General features: G+C 49.2%; 1 pseudogene; it reads left to right on the top strand.

Annotated features, from left to right (window-relative positions):
- Positions 1-790: 790 nt before the first annotated feature.
- LOC143826507 (histone H4-like) lies at positions 791-1,126 on the top strand (annotated as a pseudogene).
- Positions 1,127-15,896: the final 14,770 nt, after the last annotated feature.

Here is a 15,896-nt window from a genome sequence, read left to right on the forward strand (position 1 = left end):
GATTTGGGGCCGGGAGGGACCGGAGTGGAGTAAAATGCGTGGAGTCGTCTCCGCCCCCCCCCCCCCCCAAAAAAAAAGCAGTCATTTTCTCCAGGGGAAGAGATTTCTTTTGTCTGGAGATGAGCCAAGATTCCAGAGGATCCCCAGGCCCCATCTGGGGAAAGCCATCCCTAAATCTAATAAAGTTGTGCAAGCCTGCGAGAGTCAAAGCTCCCTGTCTCCTACCTGAGTCAGGTCGGACGAAAGAAACTTTGACGCTTGGAGGTTTATAGCCCTAAAATATCGTCTTGTCTCTCGAGGAACCCCTGGACTCAGAAGGGAGCGCTGCCCCCTGAAACAAGCATCGCTTAAAAGCTGCACGCCTCGTTTTTCTTCTAAAGTGAACGGGTTGCTCGATAAAGAGTTCTGTGCAGCTGGAAAGACAGCGCGATGTTTTATGCCTCCGGCCCAAAGAAGGAATTGCAGGGGTCTCTTGCAGGAGGACCTCTTGCGCGGTCATCCGCCCGTCGATTCAATGACGCAACTCCGGGATGGTGATTGGCTCGTTTGAAAACAAGTAGCTGTACGTGATTGGATAGGGCGCGATTTGCCCGCCAAGCGCGCCCGATCTTAAGGGCGCGGAGAACTAACAAGTTTTCATTCTGGTCCAATCCTTTCCTATTTAAAGGGAAGGCTGGGGCGGGGGGCTAGATTTGTTGAGGGTTTTTCATTCTGGTCAGACTTCTGCTTACTTAAAGGGGCAGACTTCAGGTTTGGCTTTAATTCTGCTGGTTCCTTTACAAGGGGGAAAATGTCCGGGCGCGGCAAGGGCGGGAAGGGGCTGGGGAAGGGGGGCGCGAAGCGGCACCGCAAAGTGCTGCGGGACAACATCCAGGGCATCACCAAGCCCGCCATCCGCCGCCTGGCTCGGCGCGGGGGCGTGAAGCGCATCTCGGGCTTGATCTACGAGGAGACCCGCGGGGTGCTGAAGGTCTTCCTGGAGAACGTGATCCGCGACCTACACCGAGCACGCCAAGAGGAAGACGGTCACCGCCATGGACGTGGTCTACGCGCTCAAGCGCCAGGGCCGCACCCTCTACGGCTTCGGCGGCTGAGCGGGGCCCGCTGCAATCCCGCCCCGGCCGGCAAAACAAAGGCCCTTTTCAGGGCCACCCACCGCCTCCTTGAAAGGGCTGTTTTCTGTCCCTTATAGTTTGCAAAATATTTCCATTTTTAAAGGAATTTTGATCAGAAACTTTTCACACGGTCCCCCCCATCTCCCCATGGGGGGTGTTTTCTACTGAACAAAGCCGCTTCTCAGAATTGGGGACCTGGTTCTAATTTATATTCTAGACTAGTTGAAATGTGCATATAGTCTTCAAAGGAACAAGGTAGGATGTTTGCCGTGCTGCTGGTTTCCAGGAATAAGGATAGATTTTTTGCTCTGCAGTATCCCTTTTTACAGGCTTAAGCACAACGGCTAAACGCGGCTTTACAGTTGCCTCTGTGTTTGGCCGGTTGGTGTAGGCAACAGCATGGAATGGGGACTCAGGAAACAGGCAGGGATATAGCTCAGTGGTAAGGCGCGTGCTTTGCATGTACGAGGCCCCGGCATCACCACGTTTCTTCTCCCCTTCCCGTAATTATTTCCTCTGTAAGAGGAGAACGGCGTATCCGGCACCAAATTCCCTGCCCCTGTGCAAATATATTTTCAATCGCCAGGGAAATACCAGTAGAGTTTTATAAACCAGTGATAATTTGGGACCAAGGACACGCCGAGTCCGTCTTTCCCTTGCGGTGCTAAAGCAAACATGCGGTCCTTTGATGAAACGAGACCTAAAATCTCCTTGCAGGTCTACTCGAGAGAAAACAGCTTTGTGCCGAGGAGAGCCTTATCTGCAAAATGGCCTGCATACCCAGCACTGAACTAGTAATCTGGTGCTCATTGCAGGAAATAGTGCGGGGGTGATAATGGGGAATAAAATAAAATAAGCCCATTTCCTCGCAGGGAACCTGGATCGGTCAGTCAGTGGCTGTCCGGGAGGAGGAGGGAGGGAAGGGGCTGAGTCTCCTGGCATGCACTTTCGCCCTGAAAGGCCTCTGCTTACTCCTGAGAAGGAATTCTGTATGCAGATAACAGGCAAACACAGGAAATCGCCCTCCTCCTTGTGAACTGTTGTCCCAGTGCAGAGAGCTGAGAGGGGCGAGAGCCATCTGACAGAAATGCTAAAGTTGTGTATTGTGAGCGGGTGGGCAGGAAGGGATGTGCCAGTGTTTGTCTCTTGCGGCCCTTCCTTGCAGACCCAGGGAACTGGGTGCAGGCGAGGGTCCCCCACACTCTCCCTCCCCCTGGGGCCCGGTCTGCTCCCTTCGATCTCCCCCCTCCCCCATTCGCATTTTGTGTTGGGTGGGAGGGCAGGGGATGCCAGCTCTCCTCTCCTTGAAAGAAATCCTCTGCACCTTCCTCAGAGGAGCCAAAAAGGGACTTCTCCACCCACCTGCCCCCTCTCCCCCACTGGCCTTCTGCTCTATAGGGCTTCAGCCTTCCTGCCTACCCAAGAGCCCCAGAGCTCATAAGCTGGTCTTAGAGGGGGGGGGAGATCACCTGCCATTCTTCCTCCCCCTCAGCCCTGCTTTCTCTCTCCTCCCCTGGCTTTCAGCATTATTGGGAAGTTACATTTTCCCTGGTGATAGAAATTGGGAATCACTGTAGAGATGCTTACGGGGTTTATTGTCTTTAGTTATACAGGTGGCAGGAAGCTATGAGAAAATATAAAATAATGTTCATAGACGGCTTCAAATTTAAAAGGTAATTATTTTATTGTACCAATTTGATTTGTCATAACAAGGAATAAGACATATGCAATAATACTTGTAACGTTATGCTTTATTATTAGCCCTTGAAGAAGACTTTTGTTTTCAAAAACGAGATTATACCAGATCGTGTTCTGGCAAATTTATAAAACAGAATAAAAGTTCAGCTATAAACAGCCAGTTTTGTTGGTTTCTTCTTTTTCTTCTGTCACGTTCAGTTCTTTCTGTACTGCAGCCGCTCTTGCGAAGCTCTCCGAGCCACCTGGAACTTGGATTCTCACTGGTAACTGGGGCTTCTCAAAGGCTCTGCTCCTTCTTTAGGTGACTCCCTGTTCTTCTCCTCTGCCGTCCTACTGCCCACCCCCAGGTCTCCCCCCCCCTTTTAGTGATTTCAGCTCTTTTTGCTAGCAACCTTGGCAGAGACAGGGAGCCACCAGCACTCCAGAAATGCTCCTGGAAGTTGTTCCCCTTCAAGATCCCGCAGTTGGGTCCCCATTCCCCCTCTTCTGGAACAATCCAGGAGCCCTACTGTGCTAGAATCCCATGGACCTCGCAAGCCCATTTTCCAGACCCTGGGAGATTCTGATGCTTCTTCCACAGAGACTCTTTGGGGTCCTTCAGCCTCCCCTGCCCTAGGACTCCGCTCTCCTGCGATTTGAGCTCTTTTTATTACCAGCAGCTGGACCCCTTTGGTGCCAGTACACAGACACTTTACTTATGCATATAAACATGACTGGTACCAGCACCCAATGTGCACCTGAATCCAATTGGTGCCAGCTGCCAGACACTTTGCATGTGTACATAAACCAATTTGTTGACAGTAACCCTGTGCATATAAACCAATCTGACACCTGTAACCAGACCTTTCCTGTGTGCACGAGAACCAATTTCTGACAGTAGCCATGAACATATAAAACCAATTTGGCTTACAATCACCTTCCCTTTCCTCTCCCTACAACAGATACAATGTGAGGGAGTGGTGGCTGTAAAAGCCCTGATATTACTGAAGAAGTAGAGTTTGTTCTTATATGCCGCTTTTCTCTACCAGTAGGAGTCTCAAAGCGGCTTAAACTCGCCTTCCCTTTTCTCTCCCCACAACGGATACTCTGTCAGGGTGCGAAGGCTGAAAGAGCCCTGATATTACTGAAAAAGAGTGTGTTCTTATATGCCGCTTTTCTCTACCAGTAGGAGTCTCAAAGTGGTTTACAATCACCTTCCCTTTCCTCTTCCTACAACAGATACAATGTGAGGGTGCGGTGGCTGTAAAAGCCCTGATATTAATGAAGAAGTATAGTTTGATCTTATATGCCCGTTTTCTCTACCAGTAGGAGTCTCAAAGCAGCTTAAACTCGCCTTCCCGTTCCTCTCCCCACTACAGATAATATGTGAGGGAGCAGAGGATGAAAGAGCCCTGATATTACTGAAGGAAGGTCTGTTCTTATATGCCGCTTTTCTCTACCAGTAGGAGTCTCAAAGCGGCTTACAATCACCTTCCCTTTTCTCTCCCTACAAAAGATACAATGTGAGGGTGCGGTGGCTGTAAAAGCCCTGATATTAATGAAGAAGTATAGTTTGATGTTATATGCCACTTTTCTCTACCAGTAGGAGTCTCAAAGCGACTTACAATCCCCGTCCCGTTCCTCTCCCCACAACAGATACTCTGTGAGGGAGCGCTGAATGAGCCCTGATATTACTGAAGAAGAAGAGACAGTTCTTATATGCCGCTTTTCTCTACCAGTAGGAGTCTCAAAGCTGTATACAATCGCCTTCCCATTTCTCTCCCCACAACAGATACTCTGTCACGGTGTGGAGTCTGAAAGAGCCCTGATATTACTGAAAAAGTGTGTGTTCTTATATGCCGCTTTTCTCTACCAGTAGGAGTCTCAAAGCGGCTTAAACTCGCCTTCCCTTTCCTCTCCCTACAACAGATACTATGTGAGGGAGCGGTGGCTGTAAAAGCCCTGATATTACTGAAGAGGAAGTGTCTGTTCCTATATGCCGCTTTTCTCTACCAATAGGAGTCTCAAAGCGGCTTACAATCACCTTCCCTTTTCTCTCCCTACAACAGATACAATGTGAGGGTGCGGTGGCTGTAAAAGCCCTGATATTAATGAAGAAGTGTAGTTTGATGTTATATGCCACTTTTCTCTACCAGTAGGAGTCTCAAAGCGACTTACAATCCCCTTCCCGTTCCTCTCCCCACAACAGATTACTGAGGAAGAAGCGTCTGTTCCTATATGCCAATTTTTTCTACTAGTAGGAGTCTCAAAGCGGCTTAAACTCGCCTTCCCTTTCCTCTCCGACACTACAGATACCTTGTGAGGGAGCAGAGGCTGAAAGAGCCCTGATATTACTGAAGAAGAGTCTGTTCTTATATGCCGCTTTTCTCTACCAGTAGGAGTCTCAAAGCGGCTTACAATCACCTTCCCTTTCCTCTCCCTACAACAGATACAATGTGAGGGTGCGGTGGCTGTAAAAGCCCTGATATTACTGAAGAAGTAAAGTTTGATGTTATATGCCACTTTTCTCTACCAGTAGGAGTCTCAAAGCGGCTTAAACTCGCCTTCCCTTTCCTCTCTCCACTACAGAAACTATGTAAGGGAGCAGGGTCTAAAAGCCCTGATATTACTGAAGAAGAAGAGTCTCTTCTTATATGCCGCTTTTCTCTACCAGTAGGAGTCTCAAAGCGACTTACAATCCCCTTCCCTTTTCTCTCCCCACAACAGATACTCTGTGAGGGAGCGGAGGCTGAATGAGCCCTGATATTACTGAAGAAGAAGAGACAGTTCTTATATGCCGCTTTTCTCTACCAGTAGGAGTCTCAAAGCGGCTTAAACTCGCCTTCCCTTTCCTCTCCCCACAACAGACACTTTGAGAGGGAGCGGAGGCTGAAAAAGCCCTGATATTACTGAAGAAGAGTCTGTTCTTATATGCTGCTTTTCTCTACCAGTAGGAGTCTCAAAGCGGCTTAAACTCGCCTTCCCGTTCCTCTCCCCACTACAGATAATATGTGAGGGAGCAGAGGATGAAAGAGCCCTGATATTACTGAAGGAAGGTCTGTTCTTATATGCCGCTTTTCTCTACCAGTAGGAGTCTCAAAGCAGCTTACAACCACCTTCCCTTTTCTCTCCCTACAAAAGATACAATGTGAGGGTGCGGTGGCTGTAAAAGCCCTGATATTAATGAAGAAGTATAGTTTGATGTTATATGCCACTTTTCTCTACCAGTAGGAGTCTCAAAGCGACTTACAATCCCCGTCCCGTTCCTCTCCCCACAACAGATACTCTGTGAGGGAGCGCTGAATGAGCCCTGATATTACTGAAGAAGAAGAGACAGTTCTTATATGCCCCTTTTCTCTACCAGTAGGAGTCTCAAAGCTGTATACAATCGCCTTCCCATTTCTCTCCCCACAACAGATACTCTGTCATGGTGTGGAGTCTGAAAGAGCCCTGATATTACTGAAAAAGTGTGTGTTCTCATATGCCGCTTTTCTCTACCAGTAGGAGTCTCAAAGCGGCTTACAATCGGCTTCCCTTTCCTCTCCCTACAACAGATACTATGTGAGGGAGCGGTGGCTGTAAAAGCCCTGATATTACTGAAGAGGAAGTGTCTGTTCCTATATGCCGCTTTTCTCTACCAATAGGAGTCTCAAAGCGGCTTACAATCACCTTCCCTTTTCTCTCCCTACAACAGATACAATGTGAGGGTGCGGTGGCTGTAAAAGCCCTGATATTAATGAAGAAGTGTAGTTTGATGTTATATGCCACTTTTCTCTACCAGTAGGAGTCTCAAAGCGACTTACAATCCCCTTCCCGTTCCTCTCCCCACAACAGATTACTGAGGAAGAAGCGTCTGTTCCTATATGCCAATTTTTTCTACTAGTAGGAGTCTCAAAGCGGCTTAAACTCGCCTTCCCTTTCCTCTCCGACACTACAGATACCTTGTGAGGGAGCAGAGGCTGAAAGAGCCCTGATATTACTGAAGAAGAGTCTGTTCTTATATGCCGCTTTTCTCTACCAGTAGGAGTCTCAAAGCGGCTTACAATCACCTTCCCTTTCCTCTCCCTACAACAGATACAATGTGAGGGTGCGGTGGCTGTAAAAGCCCTGATATTAATGAAGAAGTAAAGTTTGATGTTATATGCCACTTTTCTCTACCAGTAGGAGTCTCAAAGCGGCTTAAACTCGCCTTCCCTTTCCTCTCTCCACTACAGAAACTATGTAAGGGAGCAGGGTCTAAAAGCCCTGATATTACTGAAGAAGAAGAGTCTCTTCTTATATGCCGCTTTTCTCTACCAGTAGGAATCTCAAAGCGGCTTAAACTCGCCTTCCCTTTCCTCTCTCCACTACAGAAACTATATGAGGGAGCAGGGTCTAAAAGCCCTGATATTACTGAAGAAGAAGAGTCTCTTCTTATATGCCGCTTTTCTCTACCAGTAGGAATCTCAAAGCGGCTTAAACTCGCCTTCCCTTTCCTCTCTCCACTACAGAAACTATATGAGGGAGCAGGGTCTAAAAGCCCTGATATTACTGAAGAAGAAGAGTCTCTTCTTATATGCCGCTTTTCTCTACCAGTAGGAGTCTCAAAGCGACTTACAATCCCCTTCCCTTTTCTCTCCCCACAACAGATACTCTGTGAGGGAGCGGAGGCTGAATGAGCCCTGATATTACTGAAGAAGAAGAGACAGTTCTTATATGCCGCTTTTCTCTACCAGTAGGAGTCTCAAAGCGGCTTAAACTCGCCTTCCCTTTCCTCTCCCCACAACAGACACTTTGAGAGGGAGCGGAGGCTGAAAAAGCCCTGATATTACTGAAGAAGAGTCTGTTCTTATATGCTGCTTTTCTCTACCAGTAGGAGTCTCAAAGCGGCTTAAACTCGCCTTCCCGTTCCTCTCCCCACTACAGATAATATGTGAGGGAGCAGAGGATGAAAGAGCCCTGATATTACTGAAGGAAGGTCTGTTCTTATATGCCGCTTTTCTCTACCAGTAGGAGTCTCAAAGCGGCTTACAATCACCTTCCCTTTTCTCTCCCTACAAAAGATACAATGTGAGGGTGCGGTGGCTGTAAAAGCCCTGATATTAATGAAGAAGTATAGTTTGATGTTATATGCCACTTTTCTCTACCAGTAGGAGTCTCAAAGCGACTTACAATCCCCGTCCCGTTCCTCTCCCCACAACAGATACTCTGTGAGGGAGCGCTGAATGAGCCCTGATATTACTGAAGAAGAAGAGACAGTTCTTATATGCCGCTTTTCTCTACCAGTAGGAGTCTCAAAGCTGTATACAATCGCCTTCCCATTTCTCTCCCCACAACAGATACTCTGTCACGGTGTGGAGTCTGAAAGAGCCCTGATATTACTGAAAAAGAGTGTGTTCTTATATGCCGCTTTTCTCTACCAGTAGGAGTCTCAAAGCGGCTTACAATCGGCTTCCCTTTCCTCTCCCTACAACAGATACTATGTGAGGGAGCGGTGGCTGTAAAAGCCCTGATATTACTGAAGAGGAAGTGTCTGTTCCTATATGCCGCTTTTCTCTACCAATAGGAGTCTCAAAGCGGCTTACAATCACCTTCCCTTTTCTCTCCCTACAACAGATACAATGTGAGGGTGCGGTGGCTGTAAAAGCCCTGATATTAATGAAGAAGTGTAGTTTGATGTTATATGCCACTTTTCTCTACCAGTAGGAGTCTCAAAGCGACTTACAATCCCCTTCCCGTTCCTCTCCCCACAACAGATTACTGAGGAAGAAGCGTCTGTTCCTATATGCCAATTTTTTCTACTAGTAGGAGTCTCAAAGCGGCTTAAACTCGCCTTCCCTTTCCTCTCCGACACTACAGATACCTTGTGAGGGAGCAGAGGCTGAAAGAGCCATGATATTACTGAAGAAGAGTCTGTTCTTATATGCCGCTTTTCTCTACCAGTAGGAGTCTCAAAGCGGCTTACAATCACCTTCCCTTTCCTCTCCCTACAACAGATACAATGTGAGGGTGCGGTGGCTGTAAAAGCCCTGATATTACTGAAGAAGTAAAGTTTGATGTTATATGCCACTTTTCTCTACCAGTAGGAGTCTCAAAGCGGCTTACAATCACCTTCCCTTTCCTCTCCCTACAACAGATACAATGTGAGGGTGCGGTGGCTGTAAAAGCCCTGATATTAATGAAGAAGTAAAGTTTGATGTTATATGCCACTTTTCTCTACCAGTAGGAGTCTCAAAGCGGCTTAAACTCGCCTTCCCTTTCCTCTCTCCACTACAGAAACTATGTGAGGGGGCAGAGGCTAAAAGCCCTGATATTACAGAAGAAGAAGAGTCTCTTCTTATATGCCGCTTTTCTCTACCAGTAGGAGTCTCAAAGCGGCTTAAACTCGCCTTCCCTTTCCTCTCTCCACTACAGAAACTATGTAAGGGAGCAGGGTCTAAAAGCCCTGATATTACTGAAGAAGAAGAGTCTTATATGCCGCTTTTCTCTACCAGTAGGAATCTCAAAGCGGCTTAAACTCGCCTTCCCTTTCCTCTCTCCACTACAGAAACTATATGAGGGAGCAGGGTCTAAAAGCCCTGATATTACTGAAGAAGAAGAGTCTCTTCTTATATGCCGCTTTTCTCTACCAGTAGGAGTCTCAAAGCGACTTACAATCCCCTTCCCTTTTCTCTCCCCACAACAGATACTCTGTGAGGGAGCGGAGGCTGAATGAGCCCTGATATTACTGAAGAAGAAGAGACAGTTCTTATATGCCGCTTTTCTCTACCAGTAGGAGTCTCAAAGCGGCTTAAACTCGCCTTCCCTTTCCTCTCCCCACAACAGACACTTTGAGAGGGAGCGGAGGCTGAAAAAGCCCTGATATTACTGAAGAAGAGTCTGTTCTTATATGCTGCTTTTCTCTACCAGTAGGAGTCTCAAAGCGGCTTAAACTCGCCTTCCCGTTCCTCTCCCCACTACAGATAATATGTGAGGGAGCAGAGGATGAAAGAGCCCTGATATTACTGAAGGAAGGTCTGTTCTTATATGCCGCTTTTCTCTACCAGTAGGAGTCTCAAAGCGGCTTACAATCACCTTCCCTTTTCTCTCCCTACAAAAGATACAATGTGAGGGTGCGGTAGCTGTAAAAGCCCTGATATTAATGAAGAAGTATAGTTTGATGTTATATGCCACTTTTCTCTACCAGTAGGAGTCTCAAAGCGACTTACAATCCCCGTCCCGTTCCTCTCCCCACAACAGATACTCTGTGAGGGAGCGCTGAATGAGCCCTGATATTACTGAAGAAGAAGAGACAGTTCTTATATGCCGCTTTTCTCTACCAGTAGGAGTCTCAAAGCTGTATACAATCGCCTTCCCATTTCTCTCCCCACAACAGATACTCTGTCATGGTGTGGAGTCTGAAAGAGCCCTGATATTACTGAAAAAGTGTGTGTTCTTATATGCCGCTTTTCTCTACCAGTAGGAGTCTCAAAGCGACTTACAATCCCCTTCCCTTTTCTCTCCCCACAACAGATACTCTGTGAGGGAGCGGAGGCTGAATGAGCCCTGATATTACTGAAGAAGAAGAGACAGTTCTTATATGCCGCTTTTCTCTACCAGTAGGAGTCTCAAAGCGGCTTAAACTCGCCTTCCCTTTCCTCTCCCCACAACAGATACTCTGAGGGAGCAGAAGCTAAAAGAGCCCTGATATTACTGAAGGAAGGTCTGTTCTTATGTACCGCTTTTCTCTACCAGTAGGAGTCTCAAAGCGGCTTACAATCGCCTTCCCTTTTCTCTCCCCACAACAGATATTCTGTGAGGGAGCGGAGGCTGAATGAGCCCTGATATTACTGAAGAAGAAGATACTGTTCTTATATGCCGCTTTTCTATACCAGTAGGAGTCTCAAAGCGGCTTAAACTCGCCTTCCCATTTCTCTCCCCACAACAGATACTCTGTCGGGGTGCGGAGTCTGAAAGAGTCCTGATATTACTGAAAAAGAGTGTGTTCTTATATGCCACTTTTCTCTACCAGTAGGAGTCTCAAAGCGGCTTACAATCGCCTTCCCTTTCCTCTCCCCACTACAGATACTCTGTGATGGAGTGGAGGCCGAGAGAGACCTGACATGACTGAAGAAGGTTTCTTCTTATATGCCAGTTTTTCTACCAGTAAGAGACTCAAAGTGGCTTACCATCGACTTCTCTTTCCTCTCCCCACAGACACCCTCTTAAGTATCCCATGTCCACCTTAGCACCATTACCTGTAGCAAGACCCCCCCTCCCATGAGCACATGGAAACCCACCCAAGACCCCTTCACATGTTCACCTGAGCCCCATTAAGTACCAATACCGAGACCCCCCCCTGCCATGAGTACACGGAAACCCAACCCAGACCCCTTCACATGCCCACCTGAGTCCCATTAAGTACCAATACCGAGACCCCCCTGCCATGAGTACACGGAAACCCAACCCAGACCCCTTTACATGCCCACCTGCGTACCATTAAGTACCAATACCGAGACCCCCCCTCCCGTGAGTACACGGTGACCCAACCCAGACCCCTTCACAGTTCCACCTGAGCCCCATTAAGTACCAATACCGAGACCCCCCCCCTGCCATGAGTACACGGTAACCCAACCCAGACCCCTTCACATGTCCACCTGAGCCCCATTAAGAACCAATCCCGAGACCACCCCACCCATGAGTACACGGTAACCCAACCCAGACCCCTTTACATGCCCACCTGAGTCCCATTAAGTACCAATACCGAGACCCCCCCGCCATGAGTACATGGTAACCCAACCCAGACCCCTTCACATGCCCACCTGAGTCCCATTAAGTACCAATACCGAGACCCCCCCGCCATGAGTACATGGTAACCCAACCCAGACCCCTTCACATGCCCACCTGAGTCCCATTAAGTACCAATACCGAGACCCCCCCCTGCCATGAGTACACGGAAACCCAACCCAGACCCCTTCACATGCCCACCTGAGTGCCATTAAGTACCAATACCGAGACCCCCCCTGCCATGAGTACACGGAAACCCAACCCAGACCCCTTCACATGCCCACCTGAGCCCCATTAAGTACCAATACCGAGACCCACCCCTGCCATGAGTACACGGTAACCCAACCCAGACCCCTTCACATGTCCACCTGAGCCCCATTAAGAACCAATCCCGAGACCACCCCACCTATGAGTACACGGTAACCCAACCCAGACCCCTTCACATGCCCACCTGAGTCCCATTAAGTACCAATACCGAGACCCCCCCCCTCCCAGGAGTACACGGAAACCCAACCCAGACCCCTTCACATGCCCACCTGAGTCCCATTAAGTACCAATACCGAAACCCCCCCTGCAATGAGTACACGGTAACCCAACCCAGACCCCTTCACATGCCCACCTGAGTCCCATTAAGTACCAATACCGAGACCCCCCCTGCCATGAGTACACGGAAACCCAACCCAGACCCCTTCACATGCCCACCTGAGTCCCATTAAGTACCAATACCGAGACCCCCCCTGCCATGAGTACACGGAAACCCAACCCAGACCCCTTCACATGCCCACCTGAGCCCCATTAAGTACCAATACCGAGACCCCCCCCTGCCATGAGTACACGGAAACCCAACCCAGACCCCTTTACATGCCCACCTGAGCCCCATTAAGTACCAATACCGAGACCCCCCCCCTGCCATGAGTACACGGTAACCCAACCCAGACCCCTTCACATGTCCACCTGAGCCCCATTAAGAACCAATCCCGAGACCACCCCACCCATGAGTACACGGTAACCCAACCCAGACCCCTTTACATGTCCACCTGAGCCCCATTAAGTACCAATACCAAGACCCCACCTCCCTTGAGAATATGGTAAGTCAGGCAAGACTCCCTCCCATATCCATCTGAGCCCGATATAATAACCGTACTGACCATCCTCCCACTAACATATGGTAAGAAGAAGAGAAGTAGAGTTGGTTCTTATATACCGCTTTTCTCTACCAGTAGGAGTCTCAAAGCGGCTTAAACTCGCCTTCCCTTTCCTCTCTCCACTACAGAAACTATGTGAGGGGGCAGAGGCTAAAAGCCCTGATATTACAGAAGAAGAAGAGTCTCTTCTTATATGCCGCTTTTCTCTACCAGTAGGAGTCTCAAAGCGGCTTAAACTCTCCTTCCGGTTCCTCTCTTCACTACAGAAACTATGTGAGGGAGCAGAGGCTGAAAGAGCTCTGATATTACTGAAGAAGAAGAGTCTGTTCTTATATGCCGCTTTTCTCTACGAGTAGGAGTCGCAAAGCGGCTTAAACTCGCCTTCCCATTTCTCTCCCCACAACAGAAACTCTATCAGGGTGCGGAGGCTGAAAGAGCCCTGATATTACTGAAAAAGAGTGTGTTCTTATATGCCGCTTTTCTCTACCAGTAGGAGTCTCAAAGCGGCTTACAATCGCCTTCCCTTTTCTCTCCCCACAACAGATATTCTGTGAGGGAGCGGAGGCTGAATGAGCCCTGATATTACTGAAGAAGAAGAGTCTGTTCTTATATGCCGCTTTTCTCTACGAGTAGGAGTCTCAAAGCGGCTTAAACTCGCCTTCCCATTTCTCTCCCCACAACAGATACTCTGTCAGGATGTGGAGTCTCAAAGAGCCCTGGTATTACTGAAAAAGAGTGTGTTCTTATATGCCGCTTTTCTCTACCAGTAGGAGTCTCAAAGCGGCTTACAATCGCCTTTCCTTTCCTCTCCCCACTACAGATACTCTGTGAGGGAGTGGAGGCCGAGAGAGACCTGACATGACTGAAGAAGGTTTCTTCTTATATGCCAGTTTTTCTACCAGTAAGAGACTCAAAGTGGCTTACCATCGACTTCTCTTTCCTCTCCCCACAGACACCCTCTTAAGTATCCCATGTCCACCTTAGTACCATTAAGTACCTGTAGCAAGACCCCCGTCCCAAGAGCACACGGAAACCCAACCCAGACCCCTTCACATGCCCACCTGAGTCCCATTAAGTACCAATACCGAGACCCCCCCTGCCATGAGTACACGGAAACCCAACCCAGGCCCCTTTACATGCCCACCTGAGTCCCATTAAGAACCAATACCGAGACCCCCCCTGCCATGAGTACACGGAAACCCAACCCAGGCCCCTTCACATGCCCACCTGAGTCCCATTAAGTACCAAAACTGAGACCCCCCCCCTGCCATGAGTACACGGTAACCCAACCCAGACGCCTTCACATGCCCACCTGAGTCCCATTAAGTACCAATACCGAGACCCCCCCCTGCCATGAGTACACGGAAACCCAACCCAAACCCCTTCACATGCCCACCTGAGTCCCATTAAGTACCAATACCGAGACCCCCCCCCTGCCATGAGTACACGGAAACCCAACCCAGACCCCTTCACATGCCCACCTGAATCCCATTAAGTACCAATACCGAGACCCCCCCCCCTCCCATGAGTACACGGTAACCCAACCCAGACCACTTCACAGGTCCACCTGAGCCCCATTTAGTAAGAGTACTGAGACCGTCCTCCCATTAGCATATGGTAAGAAGAAGAGAAGTAGAGTTGGTTCTTATATGCCGCTACTCTCTACCCAAAGGGCTCTCAAATCGGCTTAAAATTGCCTTCTCGTTCCTTTCCCCACAGAAGATACACTGTGAGGGAGCAGAGGCTGAAAAAGCCCTGATATTACTGAAGAAGAATTTGTTCTTATATGCCGCTTTTCTCTACCAGTAGGAGTCTCAAAGTGGCTTAGAATCGCCTTCCCATACCTCTCCCCACAACAGATACTCTGTGAGGGAGGGGAGGCTGAAAGAGCCATGATATTACTGAAGGTTTGTTCTTATATGCCACTTTTCTCTACCAGTAGGAGACTCAAAGTGGCTTAGAATAGCCTTCGCTTTCCTCTCCCCACAACAGATACTCTGTGAGGGAGCGGAGGCCAAGAGAGCCCTGATATTACTGAAGAAGAAGAAGAGTTTGTTCTTCTATGCCACTTTTCTCTACCAGTAGGAGACTCAAAGCAGGCTTACAATCGACTTCTCTTTCTTCTCCCCACAATAGACACCCTCTTAAGTATCCCATGTCCACCTGAGCCCCATTAAGTACCAATACCAAGACCCCCCCCCCGGCCATGAGTACACAGTAACCCAACCCAGACCCCTTCGCATGCCCACCTGAGCCCAATTAAGTACCAATACCAAGACCCCGCCCCCGCCATGAGTACACAGTAACCCAACCCAGACCCCTTCGCATGCCCACCGGAGACCCATTAAGTACCAATACCAGGACCCCCTCCCCCACCATGAGTACACAGTAACCCCAGCCAGACCCCTTCGCATGCCCACCTGAGACCCATTAAGTACCAATACCAAGCCCCCCCCCCCCCGGCCATGAGTATACAGTAACCCAACCCAGACCCCTTCGCATGCCCACATGAGCCCCATTAAGTACCAATACCAAGACCCCCCCCCACCATGAGTACACAGTAACCCAACCCAGACCCCTTCGCATGCCCACCTGAGCCCCATTAAGTACCAATACCAAGACCCCCCCCCCACCATGAGTACACAGTAACCCAACCCAGACCCCTTCGCATGCCCACCTGAGCCCCATTAAGTACCAATACCAAGACCCCCCCCACCATGAGTACACAGTAACCCAACCCAGACCCCTTCGCATGCCCACCTGAGCCCCATTAAGTACCAATACCAAGACCCCCCCCACCATGAGTACACAGTAACCCAACCCAGACCCCTTCGCATGCCCACCTGAGCCCCATTAAGTACCAATACCAAGCCCCCCCCCCGGCCATGAGTACACAGTAACCCAACCCAGACCCCTTCGCATGCCCACCTGAGACCCATTAAATACCAATACCAAGACCCCCCCCACCATGAGTACACAGTAACCCAACCCAGATCCCTTCGCATGCCCACCTGAGCCCCATTAAGTACCAATACCGAGACCCCCCTCCCATGAGCACATGGTAATGCCACCCAGACCCTCTCCCATGTCCACTTTAGCCCCATTAAGTACCAGTACTGAAACCCCCCTCCCAAGAGCATATGGTTACTGACCCCTGAACCCCCTCTCATGTACACGTGAGCCCCATTAAGTACCAAGCCCCCCCCCCAAGTCA

The sequence above is a fragment of the Paroedura picta genome, chromosome 16 (genome assembly GCF_049243985.1).
Source record: "Paroedura picta isolate Pp20150507F chromosome 16, Ppicta_v3.0, whole genome shotgun sequence".
NCBI classification, from domain to species: Eukaryota; Metazoa; Chordata; class Lepidosauria; order Squamata; family Gekkonidae; genus Paroedura; species Paroedura picta.